Source organism: Euprymna scolopes, chromosome 16 (genome assembly GCF_053919585.1).
Source record: "Euprymna scolopes isolate OS-2025 chromosome 16, ASM5391958v1, whole genome shotgun sequence".
Lineage (NCBI taxonomy): Eukaryota > Metazoa > Mollusca > Cephalopoda > Sepiida > Sepiolidae > Euprymna > Euprymna scolopes.
The window spans coordinates 136,379,366-136,395,903 of record NC_136497.1 but is presented as its reverse complement, the minus strand read 5'-3'; the positions used below and the strand labels follow the sequence as shown (position 1 = coordinate 136,395,903).

Sequence of the window (16,538 nt, the reverse complement as noted above, 5' to 3'; positions counted from 1 at the left end):
CATAAATATATACACACATATACATACACATATATATATACACACACATATATATATATATATATATATATATATATATATATATATATATATATATATACACACAGATATATCAAACAAATACACATCTGATCCAAAATTTTAGACCACTTAAAAGTCTTTAAAAAGAAACCTTTTTTTTAAGGATAGATTTTAAACTCTTCCGACTTAAGGTTACTAATACTACAATCTAAAAGGTTAGAAATAGCACAAGATGAAAATCTCACAAGTTTGGAGAAAATATATAAAGGGAAAATATTTAAGAAGTTTGGCAAATAAAAAAAAAGGCATAAAGAAAGTAGATGAGGACTCTTAGCTATCTTCTCCAAAAATGAGATTCTGCTTTTTTAGACGATTACGTGTGACCACTTCTGAAAAACATTCTAGAATTTAAAGTAAAGGATCAGCTTTTTCTATAAATTTATATTGAAATGTGTTGGTCATTCTAACTTTTTTGAATAGGTAATTAATCTTTTATCTTTGTCTAACCCTTAGTCCAACCAGCAAAGTCGAAAACCACACAAAATCACCTTTAAAAGTAAAGCACACACTCTCTCATGGGGAAAAAATGGTTATTCGTCTTGAGCCCAAAACTGTTACAAAGGCCTAGAAATGGGAATGTTACTTTAAATTGGGCAGCACTTTTCATGCCCACCACCGTTCACAATCGAATATATTTTTGTTTTCTCTGCTCTGAATATTTAAAAAAATAACTTATCCAGCTGGACAGAAGAGAAACTTATCTCGCCTTTGGTAACATGTATTTGTGATTATACATTCGTTTTTTTACCACTTTTTCGAATCTCTGTGGATTGTAAAACAAATCCGAATTGACATGTTCTTATTTACTTACCTCCCCACACACCTATATTTAGATAAAGGGTGGATCTTCATGGGTAGAAGGCACTTTAAAAAAATAAGTTGCCTGCCTACTAGTTTGTAACCTGATATTGTAAACCAATCGTATGTATTCAAGTTCAATCTATGAATATATAATCAATATTTGTAAAATCGAGTTTACAAGAGTTACTTCCCTTGTACTGTTAATCAAAAGCAATCGTAGAACTGTTACCTATTTTACCTATTTAAACCCCTGACCTGATGTAAAACATTGGGCTAAAACAGCCAAATGACACCGTTTCATGACAAACGATGCCTTAACTTTTTAAAATTCGGTACCTATTTAGACACAAGTATGAATTTTAGGAGAAAAATAAAAATTAGCCCCAAAAGGTGTGTTTTTCACCCATTTTGGGGCTGCAGCTGCAGAATTTTCCCAGGGTAAAATATTACGTTTCCACATGTATATTTATGTGGTCTTGTTTTTGGGTAATTTTTAGCAAAATCTTATAGTCAGAAAAGATTCTATCCTGAAAAAGTGCTATTTTTGGCCATTTCAACACCTTTTGACTCCCTGGAATTTTAGTTTTCCTCCCTGTAAAATTTCAGAAAAATGTAAGTAGTAATTATTGAAAATTTTGGGAACGAACAGACGAGGGTAAATTCTAAGGTCCAAATCTGACTAAATCGGTGGACCAAAAATAAATATACATATATGTACATACACATATATGCACACATACACACACAGATATATATATATATATATATATATATATATATATATATATATATATATATATATTTGAAAATCAGCTGAAATCTCTCAAGAGCTCTTTCAGCTATCATCTCATCAGGAGAAAATCGATAGCAGTGAAATAATATTACTGGTGAAAAAAAAGAGCAATGAGGGATCTTTTATAAATTAAAGGTGCCAAAAAGGACGATTAAAACCAATAATTTAATTTAATAAAGCGATTGGTACAACAAGAATTCTCAACTAAATAGCAGAGTCCAAAGCTGTAAAGGAAGGGAGACTCACAGATCCCGCTCTACCCTGTCTAATCTTGAATGGAATGTGCTGGTTTATACGAGTCTGCAAATGTAAGCAATTAATAATACTTCTAACAATCTATTTACTTAATTTTGAACCATTTTAGAACCGCTCTGAAAGGGGGGTTGGGAGGATAGGTAAAAGTGGCACGAGTATAAATAACACAAGATGTAAATCTTGCAAGTTTGGAGAAAATATATAAAGGGAAAACACTATATGTTTGTACTATATATATATATATATATATATATATATATATATATATATATATATATATATATAAACAAATGACAAAAGTCTACATTCCAAATGTAATGATGTTGACCATCTTACAAGTTATTCCTTTGATTACGTTAGCATTCACAATTCTTGACAGCAACTGTTTCAGAGCGCAAATTTATTCATTTAATTATTTTATCAATCAATTAATCTATTCTGCCCTTAACTCCTCAGAAGAAATAACAACTATCAATGAATTAAATTAAAATAAAATGCATTTGGGCATGGTTACAAAATCTGAAAATTGGAAGAGAATTACCTTTTATTTTATCTTTTATTACGCCATTTTCATGGCATAATAAAATATTATGACTACATTATATGTAGTATATATGTTACATGCTCTGCAATTACATTGAACTACATAAATTAAGGATTAATATAAATAAAAGGTGTAATATAATGGAAAAAAAACATATTTCCACACAAATATAAATACTAGTGACTTAGTAAGGCCACAGGGGAGACAACCAAGCAAAAAAAAAACAAAAAAAACACTAAGCAAAATTCAATGTAAAGCAACAAAACTAAAACTGGCCTGCCAGGACACTATATATACAAAGGTAGGCAAATTTGGGCATATTTTATTGGTTTGAAAAAAAAAAAAATTTTTTTTACCAATTGTTATAAAGTTTAAACCCTAGAATATTATTATAATCTTCAAAAAACCTGCAAATGTTCATGCAGTTTCGCCCCATAGAAACAAAGATACGAGCATTTTAATATTCAATTTGCCTATGAGTGTATATATATATATATATATATATATATATATATATATATATATATATATATATATATATACTTCGGTTGTCAGGCCATTAATATAGATATACCACCTTTTTCGACAATTTTATAAGTTCCAAATCTCAATGATTATAGATCAGAATTTAACAAATAAAGGCTCGTTGGAAAGGTAATGACCTGAATTGTGTAGTGGGCTATGTGATATTTGCCCTAAAGGTCGCTATTACGGGGATCATCGATCACCATAGCATATTTTTGGCAATTATTTTACAGCCATAAAATGTTTCAATCATAGTCATTTATTACTTAGTTTTGCATATAAATTACAAAATATTTGATATTTCCCCAAAACCTCTGGCCTTGATGGAAGGGAGACTAAAATTTGCTGCTATGGTTTCAAATGATCTGAAATAACAGCAAAAGGGAGACTTGATTCCAATATTTCTCATATATTATATCTCCCCTCTTTGGTTTTTATACATAATATAAATTTCAGTGTATAAGGATTATTTGATACTGAAGATATTCATAATCGTACTCTATCTACAAAAGGATGAAGATATAACATATTACAACACAAATACAACATGGAGAGTAGACAATGCATTGTGGATGCGTTATTGCCAGCTCCCGTTACTCTCACTTCTCCTTATTTGTCCCTCAGTCCTCATTTTTAATGAGTGATTTTTCTGACAAATGGAGAAGAAAAAGCTGTATTCTAGGTTGGCAGTATTTTGCATGAAGAGTTGCCAGAGATTTTCTGTTTCTATGCCTATCCTGTGGCCATAAACGTTTTATCTGGGCTGACGTTATCTGCTTGATAGTCAGGGACCTTAACCTTGGATTAACCACTAAGGAGGCTGTCCTATCAGCAGGTGCAAAGTACTGGGGCTCCTGTATTGCCATTTGGTGAATGGATTCTGAACCATGCAGTAGCTTCCGGTGGGGCTTCTCGATGCCATATTGTTATTGTTATGGGTTTACCTTATCATGTGCTACAAAAAAATATATTTCTTCATTTCTTTTGCTCTCTTACTTTCCCTCTCTGCCTTACTCTAAGCAAGTCTGTCGATCTATTCCACAAATCCCAAAACTCCATCATGAAAAGTTTCCAGAAAAAACATGATTAAACCCAGATCTTCAACTTCCAACCTAGACCCCCACTACCATGTCTCCTTCTCCAACATCAGGGGTCTACGTTTCAATCTTCCAGAGGTTGAAACCCAATCACAGGAGACTAAATCAGACCTATTATTCCTAAGCAAATCTGACCCCAAAGATCGTCATGGGCATGGAATATGTGCCTACATTAAAGATGGCTTTCCATGTGGTAGAGACATCTCCAGAGAAGATCCTAAATTATCCTATATGTGCTTCCGGTTTGCACTTGCTCACGTGACTGTGTTTATATTTGCCCTCTATCGCCCCCACAACAGAGCATATCTGAAAAAATTGACGACATCCTATCTGCTCATCCTTTGGCTAACATTTACGTCTGTGGAGACTTCAATGTTCACAATGTGGAGACTTCAATGTTCACAATGTTCACAATGTGGAATGGTTAACCTACTTAAACAAGACCGATGATGGGGGGGGGGTCTGTCATGATTTCTCCATTGCTTATAACCTCACTCAGGTTGTTTGCGAACCCACGCATGTGCCCAACACTGACGATCAGTATGCAAGTCTCCTAGACCTCTTCCTTACAACTTGCCCTTCTATTCTATACCCACTGGGATCTCCCAACAACTGTGTTGTATCAGTTAAGATATAAATGAAATGCAATAAGTTCTCAGACGTACTTCTCCATCATACATTCTATCGATACTTTATGGCTGACTGGGATAGCTTCAGTGCATTTATATCAGATCTACCTCTGCGTTCCATGTTTAAAAAGGATGTGTCCTCTACAGTGTCAGACTTGATGGAATGGTTAATTGTAAATATAGACGGTTTCATACCCTCAAAAAATTCCAGCAAAAACCTAACAGCCAGCTGTGGTTCTCTCTGGAATGTGCTGCTGCCATTGTGCACAGAAATCACTTTTTCCATTGCTTCCAACGTAACAGATGCACTGAGACTAAAGCTACTTTCAGGACTGCCAGCAACCACTGTAAAAGAGTAATGAAGAATGCAAGAGAGTTGTATGCACAGTCCGTTATGTTCAAAGTAGCTCCGGATCCCGAACAGAAGTGTGTGCTCTATCCTATATATATAGTTAGGATAGAGCCCATATATATATATATATATATATATATATATATATATTGTCTATTTCAATAAAAACATTGTTTCCGTAATGATCGTACAATTTATTGATTTTGTTTGTTTTTCCTTTTGAAACCGATTTTTAATTTATAAATTATGAATTATTTTACTCAATATATATATAAAAATGTGGACATAAGCAAAGTGGTCTTCAAACCTAGAGAAGAAAATAATAAATTTGGCCAGAAGACGTGACCGAAGATCACATGCTGGTTTTCATGTGGTCGAGTGCCGTAAGCACAAAGGAATAGTTACATATGTATGAGAGAGTTACGAGTTAAGAAGAGACAGAGCTAGGAAGAGGGCTAGGCAGACCAGGAATGTGTTGGAGACAAGGCCGTAATGACCCTGTGTATACACAACTCGTCATATTTACGATTACTTAAAATGGCATTGCGTACATACTATTTTACGATTTAAATGTTTAAGAAAATTATGTTCTTTTAAAACTGTTTTCATATATATACAATGATAAGTGATATACAATCTGCCATTAGCGTATTAAGCGACGCTCTTTGTGTAAACAGATCGAGCGGAGGCATTTGGACGATGTCAAAACATCGTAAATTCATTACCCTCATAGCAGCAGCCGTATAGCATAATGGTGAGAAGCCTTGACTGTCATTTGGGCGGTCGGGTTTCGATCCTGGCTTGAGGCAGTTTCGATGAGCCGTGAAACAATGAAACAGTACTGTGCGTGGATGACTATATATATATATATATATATATATATATATGCATTTTGCTGTCTTCAAACTCTCTGAACTCCAATTTCTGACGCCTTGTTTTTCAGTTTTCAACCACTGAGATGAACACCGGCTACTTCATTTACATGAAAATTTTTAATCTCCATTACACCGGATTCTTCTAATATGGTTAGTTATTTTTCTTATAACAGTTTTCCATATTTACATCTTTTGTTTTTTTAAGTTTTGTGACTACAAATCATGAAATTTTAAGTTTCAACCTACGCAGCATATACATAGAAATGTTAAAGCTTTTAACGTGACTTTCTGACTATTTCGTTAATAAATTTTTTCTCTGATGAGAAGAAATAGCATTCTTTGAAGCTCTGCGGATTAAGGAGCACCCAGCTTTGGAATATTCTGCCGAATAATAAAAACTTTTTGTAAAATTCTACTTTAAAACTCTGTTCTTATATATATATATATATATATATATATATATATATATATATTACTTCTTATATTTTTCGAAAAAAAAAACACAAAAAGCAAATGAAAAAAACACATTTAAAATATAAATTTATCTAAAAGTGTAAAAGTACTGAAAAAACCCACAAAAATCTTCCCCACCCATTCGCCCACGATTGATTTCCAAGAAATTACAATTAACAAAATAAAAAAAATGATTCATGCCTCTAAAACGCTATCTGGTTGGAAAATGAGTCATGATCCTATGTTAAATTTATGTTAAATCGACCTCTCATCTAAACTCTCTTCGTCTCTCTCTCTCTCTCTCTCTCTCTCTCTCTCTCTCTCTCATATACCAGGGGCGTGCAATAAGTAATGTCCCTGACCCACTTCCAGTCGTCTGGTCTAGCTGAAATTTTGCTTGTGCAATGATTTATATCTCTACGGCTTATGTAGCAAATTACAGCTCTGAACTAACTGTGGTTTCTGTTTTACCGGTGTTTGAACTGAGTCAGGTGTGAAATGGAGCCTGTTGAATGTCGAGCAGATCCGGTTTTTGTATTTGAAAGGACACACACCACAGGATACTTTTGATGAAATGAAAGAAACTTATGGTGATAATGCCCCATCATATGACCTTGTAAAACGCTGGCATCATGAATTCAAACAGCCGGAAGTCTGTGGAAACACTTCCCAGACCTGGTCGCCCTCCCCCTTCTGCCATTGATGAGGCATCTGTCCATCAAGTTGAGGCTGCCATTTTGGAAGATCGGCGCATTACTATTCGCCAAATAGCCCAAGATGTCAAGATTAGTACAGAGTCTGTAGAAACTATCATTCATGACCATTTGCATATGCATAAGGTGTCTGCCAGATGGATTCCCAGGTTGCTCACACCATTCCAGAAGCGAGAATGCGTTGAGTGCTTGAGGATGAATTTGAAGATGTGCCAAGAAGATGAGTCAAAGTTTTTCAAAAGACTGATTACACAGGATGAAACCTGGGTCCATCACTATGATACAGAGACCAAAGCCCAGTCAATGCAGTGGGAGCACTTGGAATCACCACTTCCAAAGAAGGCAAGGGTGAAACCCTCCACTGGCAAGGTCATGCTCATAGTCTTCTGGGACCAGGACAGAGTAGTGATGACAGATTTCCTGGCAAAGGGTACCACGATTATAGGAGCCTATTATGCTTCACTTTTGAGGAAATTAAGGGAAGCTATCAAAATCAAGAGGCGGGACAAGATCAGCAAAGGTACCCTCCTCCTGCAGGACAACGCTCCGGTCCACAACTCACATGTCGCCAGATCAGATGCACAAGTGTGTAGTTATGAAATCCTTCCCCATTCTCCCTACTCTCCTGACCTTGCACCCTCTGACTTTCACCTCTTTCCAGCCATAAAGTTGTTTTTGAAAGGAAAGCGTTTCCCAGATGATGCAGCCTTGATTTCTGAATTCACGTCATGGTTGGAGGACCAACCTGGGGTGTTCTACAAAAACGGTCTCCAGAGCTTCATCAAATGATGGGAGACATACATAACTCTGGGTGGTTCCTATGTAGAGAAAGACTAATAACTGTGCCAAGTTTCGTTGCTCTATTGCTATGGGAAGTGGGTCAGGGGCATTACTTATTGCATGCTCCTCGTATATGTTTATTTGGGGTACAAAATTTATGTATGACAGAGAAGTTCTTTTAGACTGAGACGTCTTTCGCCATTCTCATCAGGGACAAACGACGGCATTGTGATTTTTAAAAAAGAAAGTAAGGAAGAAATTAAAAATAAGGTGAAAATGAAAAAGACATATTTACAATCACCATAAAATAAATATGTACAGAAAGGAAGGAAGGAAGGAAGGAAGAGAAAAAAATGGATTATATGTGAAACAGCGAAACAGTACTGTATGTTGATGACTATATATATATATATATATATATATATATATATATATATGTATATATATATATATATATATATATATATAGTTAGCCAATTTTTTTTAGTAGGAAGTGTAGATATCTAATGATCTGGCCTATTTTAGACCTAAGTGTAGTTAAATATGTATGTGTGTATTTTTTAACTACATTTTTTTAACTACATCTAGGTTTAAAATAGGTCAGATCACTAGATATCTACGCACTAAAAAAGCACACACAAAGGAAGGGTTGAACCCAAGGTCAACTGAGCCTTGTCCTGTAAGTGCCTGCCCATTAGCTAATTAGGAAGGAGCAGTGGAAACTACGAAGTTGATTGGCTAACTAAAAACTCAATAGAAAGTGCGTATATAAAAACGCGAGACAACCACAACTCTTCGCAAAAGCCTGACGAATCCTAGTGTGGATGAAACGCGGAATATTCTGTGAAGCTTAATTACCATATTTATTTTTATAACTTACTACCTAGCTCTACCTATGTATTGAGCACTATTGGTGGGGCGGGGGCGCTTAAATATATTTTAATTTGTCCAGATTTCGTATATATTATTATAGTCGTGATTTCAAAAGTAAAAAAAAATATTTGGGTGCCATCAGCTAGAATCGAAACTGAAACTGTAGCATTAAAGTTGGTGATGTTACCACTGTACCAACGTGACACGCATATAAACCGATTAAAAATAATATAGTATAATAAAAATAAACTAAGATAAATGTACAAAATGTATAACGATTTTCTCAATTTTGACCCATTTTTGACTCCTTGAAAACTATTTTAACTGGCTAAAGACCCATTAAAGAATGATCCGTAAAAAATTCAATCATTAAAGTCCTCTAGCTTCGCTCTGTGACATTTAGTTTCGGTGGCGATAGAGTTTGAAAATATGGAGAATGACAGACAGACTATACTAGCCTTTTATATATTAAATATATCAGTGCTGGGATAAATAATCAGAATCAGAAATCAGAAAAGTCGCAATCAAAAAAATTTGTACCTATTTGCTGATGCAGGTTACACTGTATATATAAATATATATAAGCACTTATTCGGGATTTGGGCTTTATCTAAGGGAGATAACTAACTACTGATGCAATTCTCTATCTATATAAAAGCCAAGTACGTCCAAGGATGGAATACTGCTGCCATATCTGTGCAGGAGCTGCTAAAAACAGCCTATCCTGCCTTGACAGAGTACAAAATAGACTTCGTGGCTTAGTGGGGGATGCCCTTTTCTCTACCCTGCAACCTCTCTCCCACAGAAGAGACGTTGCGAGCCTATCCTTGTTTTATCGTTATTTCCATGGCAGGTGCTCGTCTGAGCTCCAATCTCTGGTACCCCCTCGCCAATCTTTCACGAAAAACACCCGTCTAGCTGAATCCACTGTGAAAAATTTCCTCCACTCTTTATCTGTGCCTAAATCAAAATGTGGATTCTCTGAACAAAGCTTCTTTCTTAGAACTGCACGCCTGTGGAATTCTGTTCCATCTGCCTGCTTCCCACCTGACTACAACTTGGATGTGTTCAAGTCCAACGTTAACAAATTCCTGATGAACCGCCCCCTTCATCAAATCTCCATACTAAAATAATGTACTTGCAATAACCCTTATCCCTGAGTGGCTTCCGGGCCTTGATAAGTGGTGACCACTGTGTAAAAAAAGAAAAGAAAAAAAAAAAAGATAACTAGTATTTACTAAGGAAATAATGTTATTTTGTTGCAGATAATTTAGGATGATTTAGGATGCTGAGATGATCAGAAGTACAAGGAAAGAAAAAAGTTTCCATCTTTATCAGGATGCTGAAAAGGAAGATTCCCATGTTATCAGGATGTATATACTAGTATTGACTTATATTGGGATTATCTTCAGTAGTGATGGTTGCTTTGTATACCACAGATTTGACTAAGTAATTGCTGTTAAGTGGGCATTCAGGCTTGTTTAAACAATTATAAGATCTAGTATTATTGAGTTCAGATATATTTGACTCTTAGTTGCTATTTAATATTTTACTATAGTGTTTATTAATAATTTTTTGAAGGTTATCGCTACAACTATAACTTAGTTTGACAGTGTTTTTGTTAAAAATCTTATGGAGGATGTTCCCCGGTGAAAATGTACTTTAATAAGATTTAAAAATTTCTTTTCCTATGTTTGTTTTAACCATGAGATTATAGAGAGGGTAAACCAAATGGTTTTCCTTTTCCTGAAAAGCCATAAAATGTTTTGGTAAAGGTCCAGTATCTTTCCATTCTCCAAAATTCCTTTAAAATTACCAATATTAAAGGTTTTCGAGGATGCTGAAAACGAAAATAACATTTAAATATCCAGAAAACGAAAAGTTTCCAAGATATGAAGAAATTATAGTTTCAAAAAGTGGGGGATCACTTTTCTATTTGGATTTAATGTAAAATGAACACCTCCTTTATGTCCAACTATTTTAGAGAAGTCTGTTATTTTGTTTAGGGAGGCGTTTATTGTGGCATGGTAGACCAACACTAAGCCTACCTCTATAGATTTTCGGTGTGCTGAAAACGAATATCTTATTTAATTTTTTTTGCAAATAAGTACTTTTTCCGGGTATTAAGCAAACATATGTACGTTTGCACGTACAACAATGGGCATCACTTATAACATCAAAAATTACATTACTTAATACCCGGAAAAATATTTATTTATAGAAAATTTAAATGCAATATTCGCCTTCAGCACACCCAAAAACCTTCAGAAAACAAGTTTTTTAAGATAGGCTTTGTTTGGTCTATCAGGACACAATTACCAAATACCTCCCCCTCTCAAAACAATAACTGACGCTCCCCCCAAAAATGGTGGCCATAAAGTGGGTGTTCATTTTATGTTAAATTAATATAGAAAAGTGATCCCTATTTTTAAAACTATAATTTCTTCATATCTTTAAAACTACTCGGAATTTTGAACGCTATTTTCTTTTCAGCACCTTCGAAAACCTATTATATTCGTAATTATAAAGGATTTTTGAGGGTGGAAAGATACTGGACCATTATAAATATTTCAATCATTGTCTCATTTGTTTTCTTAGTTTTGTATATGAATTACAAAATATCTGATATTTCCACCAAATCTCTGGCCTTGGTGGAAGGGAGACTAAAACTTGCTGCTATGATTTCAAATGATTTTAAATAACAGCAAGGGGAGACTTGATTCCAAATATTTCTTAGATGTTATATCTCCCTTCTTTGATTTTCATACTTAAAGTAAATTTCACAGTGTATAAAGCTAATTTGATACTGGAGATATTCATAATCGTACCCTATTTCCAAAAGAGAGGAGATTTAAAAAAAAAAAAAAAAAAAAAAAAAATCTTTTAAAATTACCACTAATATCGGTTTTCGAGGGTGCTGAAAACGAAAATAAGCAATAAAAATCGCAGGAAACGAGTAGTTTCCAAGATATGAAGAAATTATAGTTTTTAAAAGTGGGGGATCACTTTTCTATATAAATTTAATGTGAAATGAACACCCACTTTATAGCTAAAGTGGCGATAAAGTGGGTGCTCATTTTACGTTAAATTAATATAGAAAAGTGATCACCAACTTCTAGAAACAGTAATGTGCGACCTTAAGGGCCTCTCATGTCGGACATTTTTTGTTCTAAAATAACACTCGACACTACTTGTTTTTTTTTTACCGAATAAACGCTTTAAAATAAGTTAAACCACTAAAAACTTACAAAGCTAGGTAGAAAACGAACACTTAGAAAAATCGATTTTATCTTTTTAAAAACAACAGTAAACAAGTTAAAATAATTTTTCAAATTTTATGGAGGTGTAGTCTCTTTTAAAAATAATACCCCCTTCAATAAAACGTGTTTTAAATCGATATTTATTCAATAATAGACTAGTTTTCCATGAACCAGTTTTTCAAGGACGAATTTTCCGTGTACAAGTCTTCCTAAATTCATACGTGTGTGTGTGTGTGTGTATATATATATATATATATATATATATATGTATATATCTATATATATATACACAGAGAGAGAGAGAGAGAGAGAGAGAGAGAGAGAGAGAGAGAGAGAGAGAGAGAGAGAGATATCAATTCTCAGAAAAAGGTAATTTCTCAGAATTCTTAAAGCGTTATCTCCCCTTTGTTGCCTATAAAAATGATTTCTCGCTTAACTTTGAGCTCATTTTCGTCGGCCACTTTTAACTCTATCTCCTCCACACTATCAACAACAACAACAACAACAACAACAGGTAAACTTCAATTATAATCCATTTTTCAATTAATCTTCATCTTGGTTAACAATATCTCACAATCATATTTTTTTTACATAATACTGACGTAATTATTAAAACTTTCCGTAAATTTTAATTTATTTCGAGACTTTTTTTTTTTTAATCTTAGATTATTAACTATTATTTGAAAAAACCAAAAACAAATTTTAAAAACTTATTTTAAAGCGTTCATTTAATTCGAAACACAAAAAATGGTCGACATTAGACGGCCAGCTAAGGAGTTTTTATAATCGCTCAAAAATCGAAAATTTGAAAAAACTTCTAGTACATTACATTTTCTCACGGTTGGTGACATTTATTGGATAAATTTTCTACCAGTATTTTGTTTCATTTTCGATTTTTGAGCGATTAGTGAAACTACAAAGATGACTGTCTAAATGTCATCCATTTTTCTTGTTCTAAATTAACTTTGCATTGCACTACTTGTGTTTCAAATAAGATAAACGATTAAAATAATAATTGTCTGTATTTTTGAGATGAGGTGTTTTCATTTATTGAGATTGTCGTACTGACTTGCTCATCTTGGTTGTTATAGTCACAACGTTTCGGCCGTTTTGCCCTCCGGCCTTCATCAGGTGTTTTGGTTCTCATGTAGTTGTTGTCTTCTTGATTCTACTTTCGTTTTTTCTCGTTCAGATGCCCCTGTTTCGAATTCGTAGGAGTGGGCCGACATCAGTGGACATTTTGGTACTTGATGAGTGTTGACCCTGGGCAAACATTGGTCTATTTAGAAGGGTCCACACTCGTCATCAACTGCCGTTTTTTTTGTTTTTTTTTTAAACCAAAACGATTATTATTAAGGTATTTTTGGAGATTAGGTCCACTCCACCTCCACAATTTTCTTTAAAATTACGCCTTTTATTGGGTTTATACTAAATACGAAAATTGCATTGAAATTTTGCAGAAATAAGTAGTTATCGGGATATACAACGTTGTATTATGCATTTTATTCTTTGGCGGGCATCTTTACTCGCGTGCGCGCGCCATAAACAAATCTACTTATATATGACTGACACTGCCACCTAGCGGAAACACTTTTCTGGGATTGGCCCCCCCCCTCAACTTAACGCAAAAATCCACTTTTCTGAAACTGAGACCCCCCCCCAAAAAAAAATGGTGTCCGCAAAACTCATCCCTTATTTATTCAATAAGAGACCAGTTTTCCTACTTAGCAAACAGAGACGAGTTTTCCTAAATTAAAAAAAAAAAAAAAAAGAAGAAAAAAAAAAAAAATTGGTAATTTTTATACATTCGTCCAAAAGGACAATTTTCTAAATTTTCAAAACATCATCCCCTCCTCATGTTAAGTGCGTGTTACTAAATAATATTTCAGGTTCGCAAGAAAATAAAAATATTTAAATAAAAGGAGAGAACATGATCGAAATATTATGGGGAATTCCCGAAAGATAAAACTATAGAAGAGAGAGAGAGAGAGAGAGAGAGAGAGAGAGAGAGAGAGAGAGAGAGAGAGAGAAAGGGGGAGATGTTCACGTGATTTCATATATGTGAATAAGACAAATGGCGGCGAACTGCCTGTTAAATACTTGAAGTTTTGAAAAATTAGTTTTTTTTTTTTTTTTTTTTTTTTACTTGCCTTCCCACGAGGACATTTAGACACATGGTCGTTTTATTTTTAATGTGGGGAAACCAGCTCCCCAAAACTTTGGTTAGTAACAAAAAAAAAAAATGTATCAGTCATGAAGGATTTCTCCTCCACTAACCGAGACCAAAAATATGAAGTAAAAATATAAAGTGCAGCATCAGAACAGATACTACACTTTGAACCTGTATATATAGTTTATTGCCGGTAATAAAATTTACAACTTAAGGTTAAAAAGCAATAAAAAGAAAGAAAAAAAATCACAAACAAGAACCTTAACCCTATAACGAATTCAGGGATAGGTGCACGAATTAATTTCTATTTTTAACGATGACGTTGTGTGTGTGTGTGTGTGTGTGTGTGTGTGTGTGTGTGTGTGTGTGTGTGTGTTCGCGCAAGCGCGTGTATTCGTGTTCGTGAGAAAAACGATGCAATCAATTTCTTGGAAAAAGTTATCTTTTCTCAGAATTCCTAACCATATTAGTTATCTCCCCTTATTCCACATAAGATATAATTTTCTCTTGCAAAATTATTTTAAAAAAAATTGTTTAAAATAAACTGCAATATTTATTCCTTAAACTTAATTGTCAACGTGAATCTTTGCACCATTTTATTTATTTTATTTTGAGTCCCTGCAAATGACAATACAGTGAATTTGACTTAAAATATGAACATTTTATTTAAAAAATTCATTAAATTTAGGTCGACAGATCGAATTTTTTTTTAAATATGTGGTTTTAAGCCAAATCAACAGTACTTACTTGTCATGTCGAAAATTGTAATAAATCCAAAAATTACGAAATTTTATGTAATAGAACAACTGCTATTTAAAAAAAAAGGTGCTTGCGCACTTTTGCCACCACGCTATTTTAAAATATATCTTTCTTTTTTTTTTTAAATTAAATTGTTAGATGGAAGCACAGAATAGTTACAAAACACCCTCCCCTCCCCATGTTAAGAATGGCTTTCGAAATAACGTCATTATTTCAGCACGGTGGCAAAAGTGCAAGTGCATTGCACGAGGTGTATCAGAATTTTTGTAGGAATTTTTGACACCCCTAACACGAAACTGCGAATAAAATATAAAAATCTCGTAATTTCTCTTTTAAAAGTGGGTTATTTATTTTCTTTATGTATTATACTTCCAAAATAAACTATTAAAGTTGTTTTAAAAGTAATAGAAATATTTTTTTTTAAAACAGTAATGAATTTTCCGAACTCAATATTTTTCAATTTTTAAACTTTTAAAATCTATCAAAATTTTTCTATTGATTCTATGTTTACGATATTTTCAGGGTCAATGTGAAATTTTATGTTCTTTCCAATAAACTGAATATAATATTTTAGACAAACGTTTTTTTTTTTTAATTCACCCCCCCATTTTGAAGTTTCTATTAAAAAGTAAATAATTAATTTACTCACCGAAAAGTAAATAATTAATTTACTCACAAATTGAAGAGAAAAGGTCAATAAATAATATATTCAAATTTAAAAAAAAAAAAAAAAAAAAAAAAACGTAGTGTTTTTTAGAATTTTACCTGTAAAGTTTGAAATTTAAAACCTTTTTTTTTTTAAACCACGTTATTTTTATTTTTTATTTTTTTTAATGGAATCTTGGTCCTTGCTCCTGTAATTGAAAAAAAAAATTAGGGCTTGAATTACATTTTTCGAGTAGTTATAAGCTTGGAAAGACAGGGGGTCGAATAATTCACGCCTCCCATTTTGAAATGTCTATTAAAAAGTAAATAATTAATTTATCTACAAAAGTCTTATATATCACAAATTGAAGAGAAAAGGTCAATAAATAATATATTCAAATTTAAAACAAAAAAAAGAACTGTTTTTTTTTTGTTAGAAATTTACCTGTAAAGTCCGAAGTTTAAAACCTTTTTTTTAAAAAAAAAAAAACACTTTTTTGTTTTTTAAATGAAACCTTGGTCCTTGCTCCTTTAATTGAAAAAGAAATTAGGGCTTGAATTACATTTTTCGAGGAGTTATAAGTTTGGAAAGATGGGGTGGAATTATTCACTATTTTCACGAAATTTCTGACACACCTAGCACTGCACATGTACAAAAAAAAAAGAAGTGTATCACTATCGGTTAAAACAATGTCAGTCATTGGAGTGGCGAAAAGGGAAATAAGTACGCTCGCCGTATTCGCAATCTTCAAGGTGTTCACATCTAGGGAAAATGCAATTTCTCCCAATTTTCCGTAAAAATTACCTTTAACTATAGTTTTTGTACTCAATAAATTTTCGTATTTTTTAAATATATTACTATTTTCGACATGACAAGTAAGTACTTTGTTTTTTTTTGCTTAAAACATTTTTTAAAAATCGATCTGTTGACTC

General features: G+C 33.2%; 1 protein-coding gene and 1 long non-coding RNA gene across 4 annotated transcripts in view; one reads left to right on the top strand and one right to left on the bottom strand.

Moving 5' to 3' along the window:
• LOC145296116 (uncharacterized) overlaps positions 1 to 16,538 on the bottom strand; it is a 111,486-nt gene that overhangs the window by 28,546 nt on the left and 66,402 nt on the right. The gene's annotated exons all lie outside the window — the stretch shown is intronic.
• LOC145296115 (uncharacterized) overlaps positions 12,425 to 16,538 on the top strand; it is a 44,364-nt gene continuing 40,250 nt past the window's right edge. For all 3 annotated transcript variants that reach the window (XM_080142261.1, XM_080142260.1, XM_080142259.1), the window contains exon 1: positions 12,425 to 12,545. The gene's annotated coding sequence lies outside the window, so the exon portion shown is untranslated. The remainder of the gene's footprint in view (positions 12,546 to 16,538) is intronic.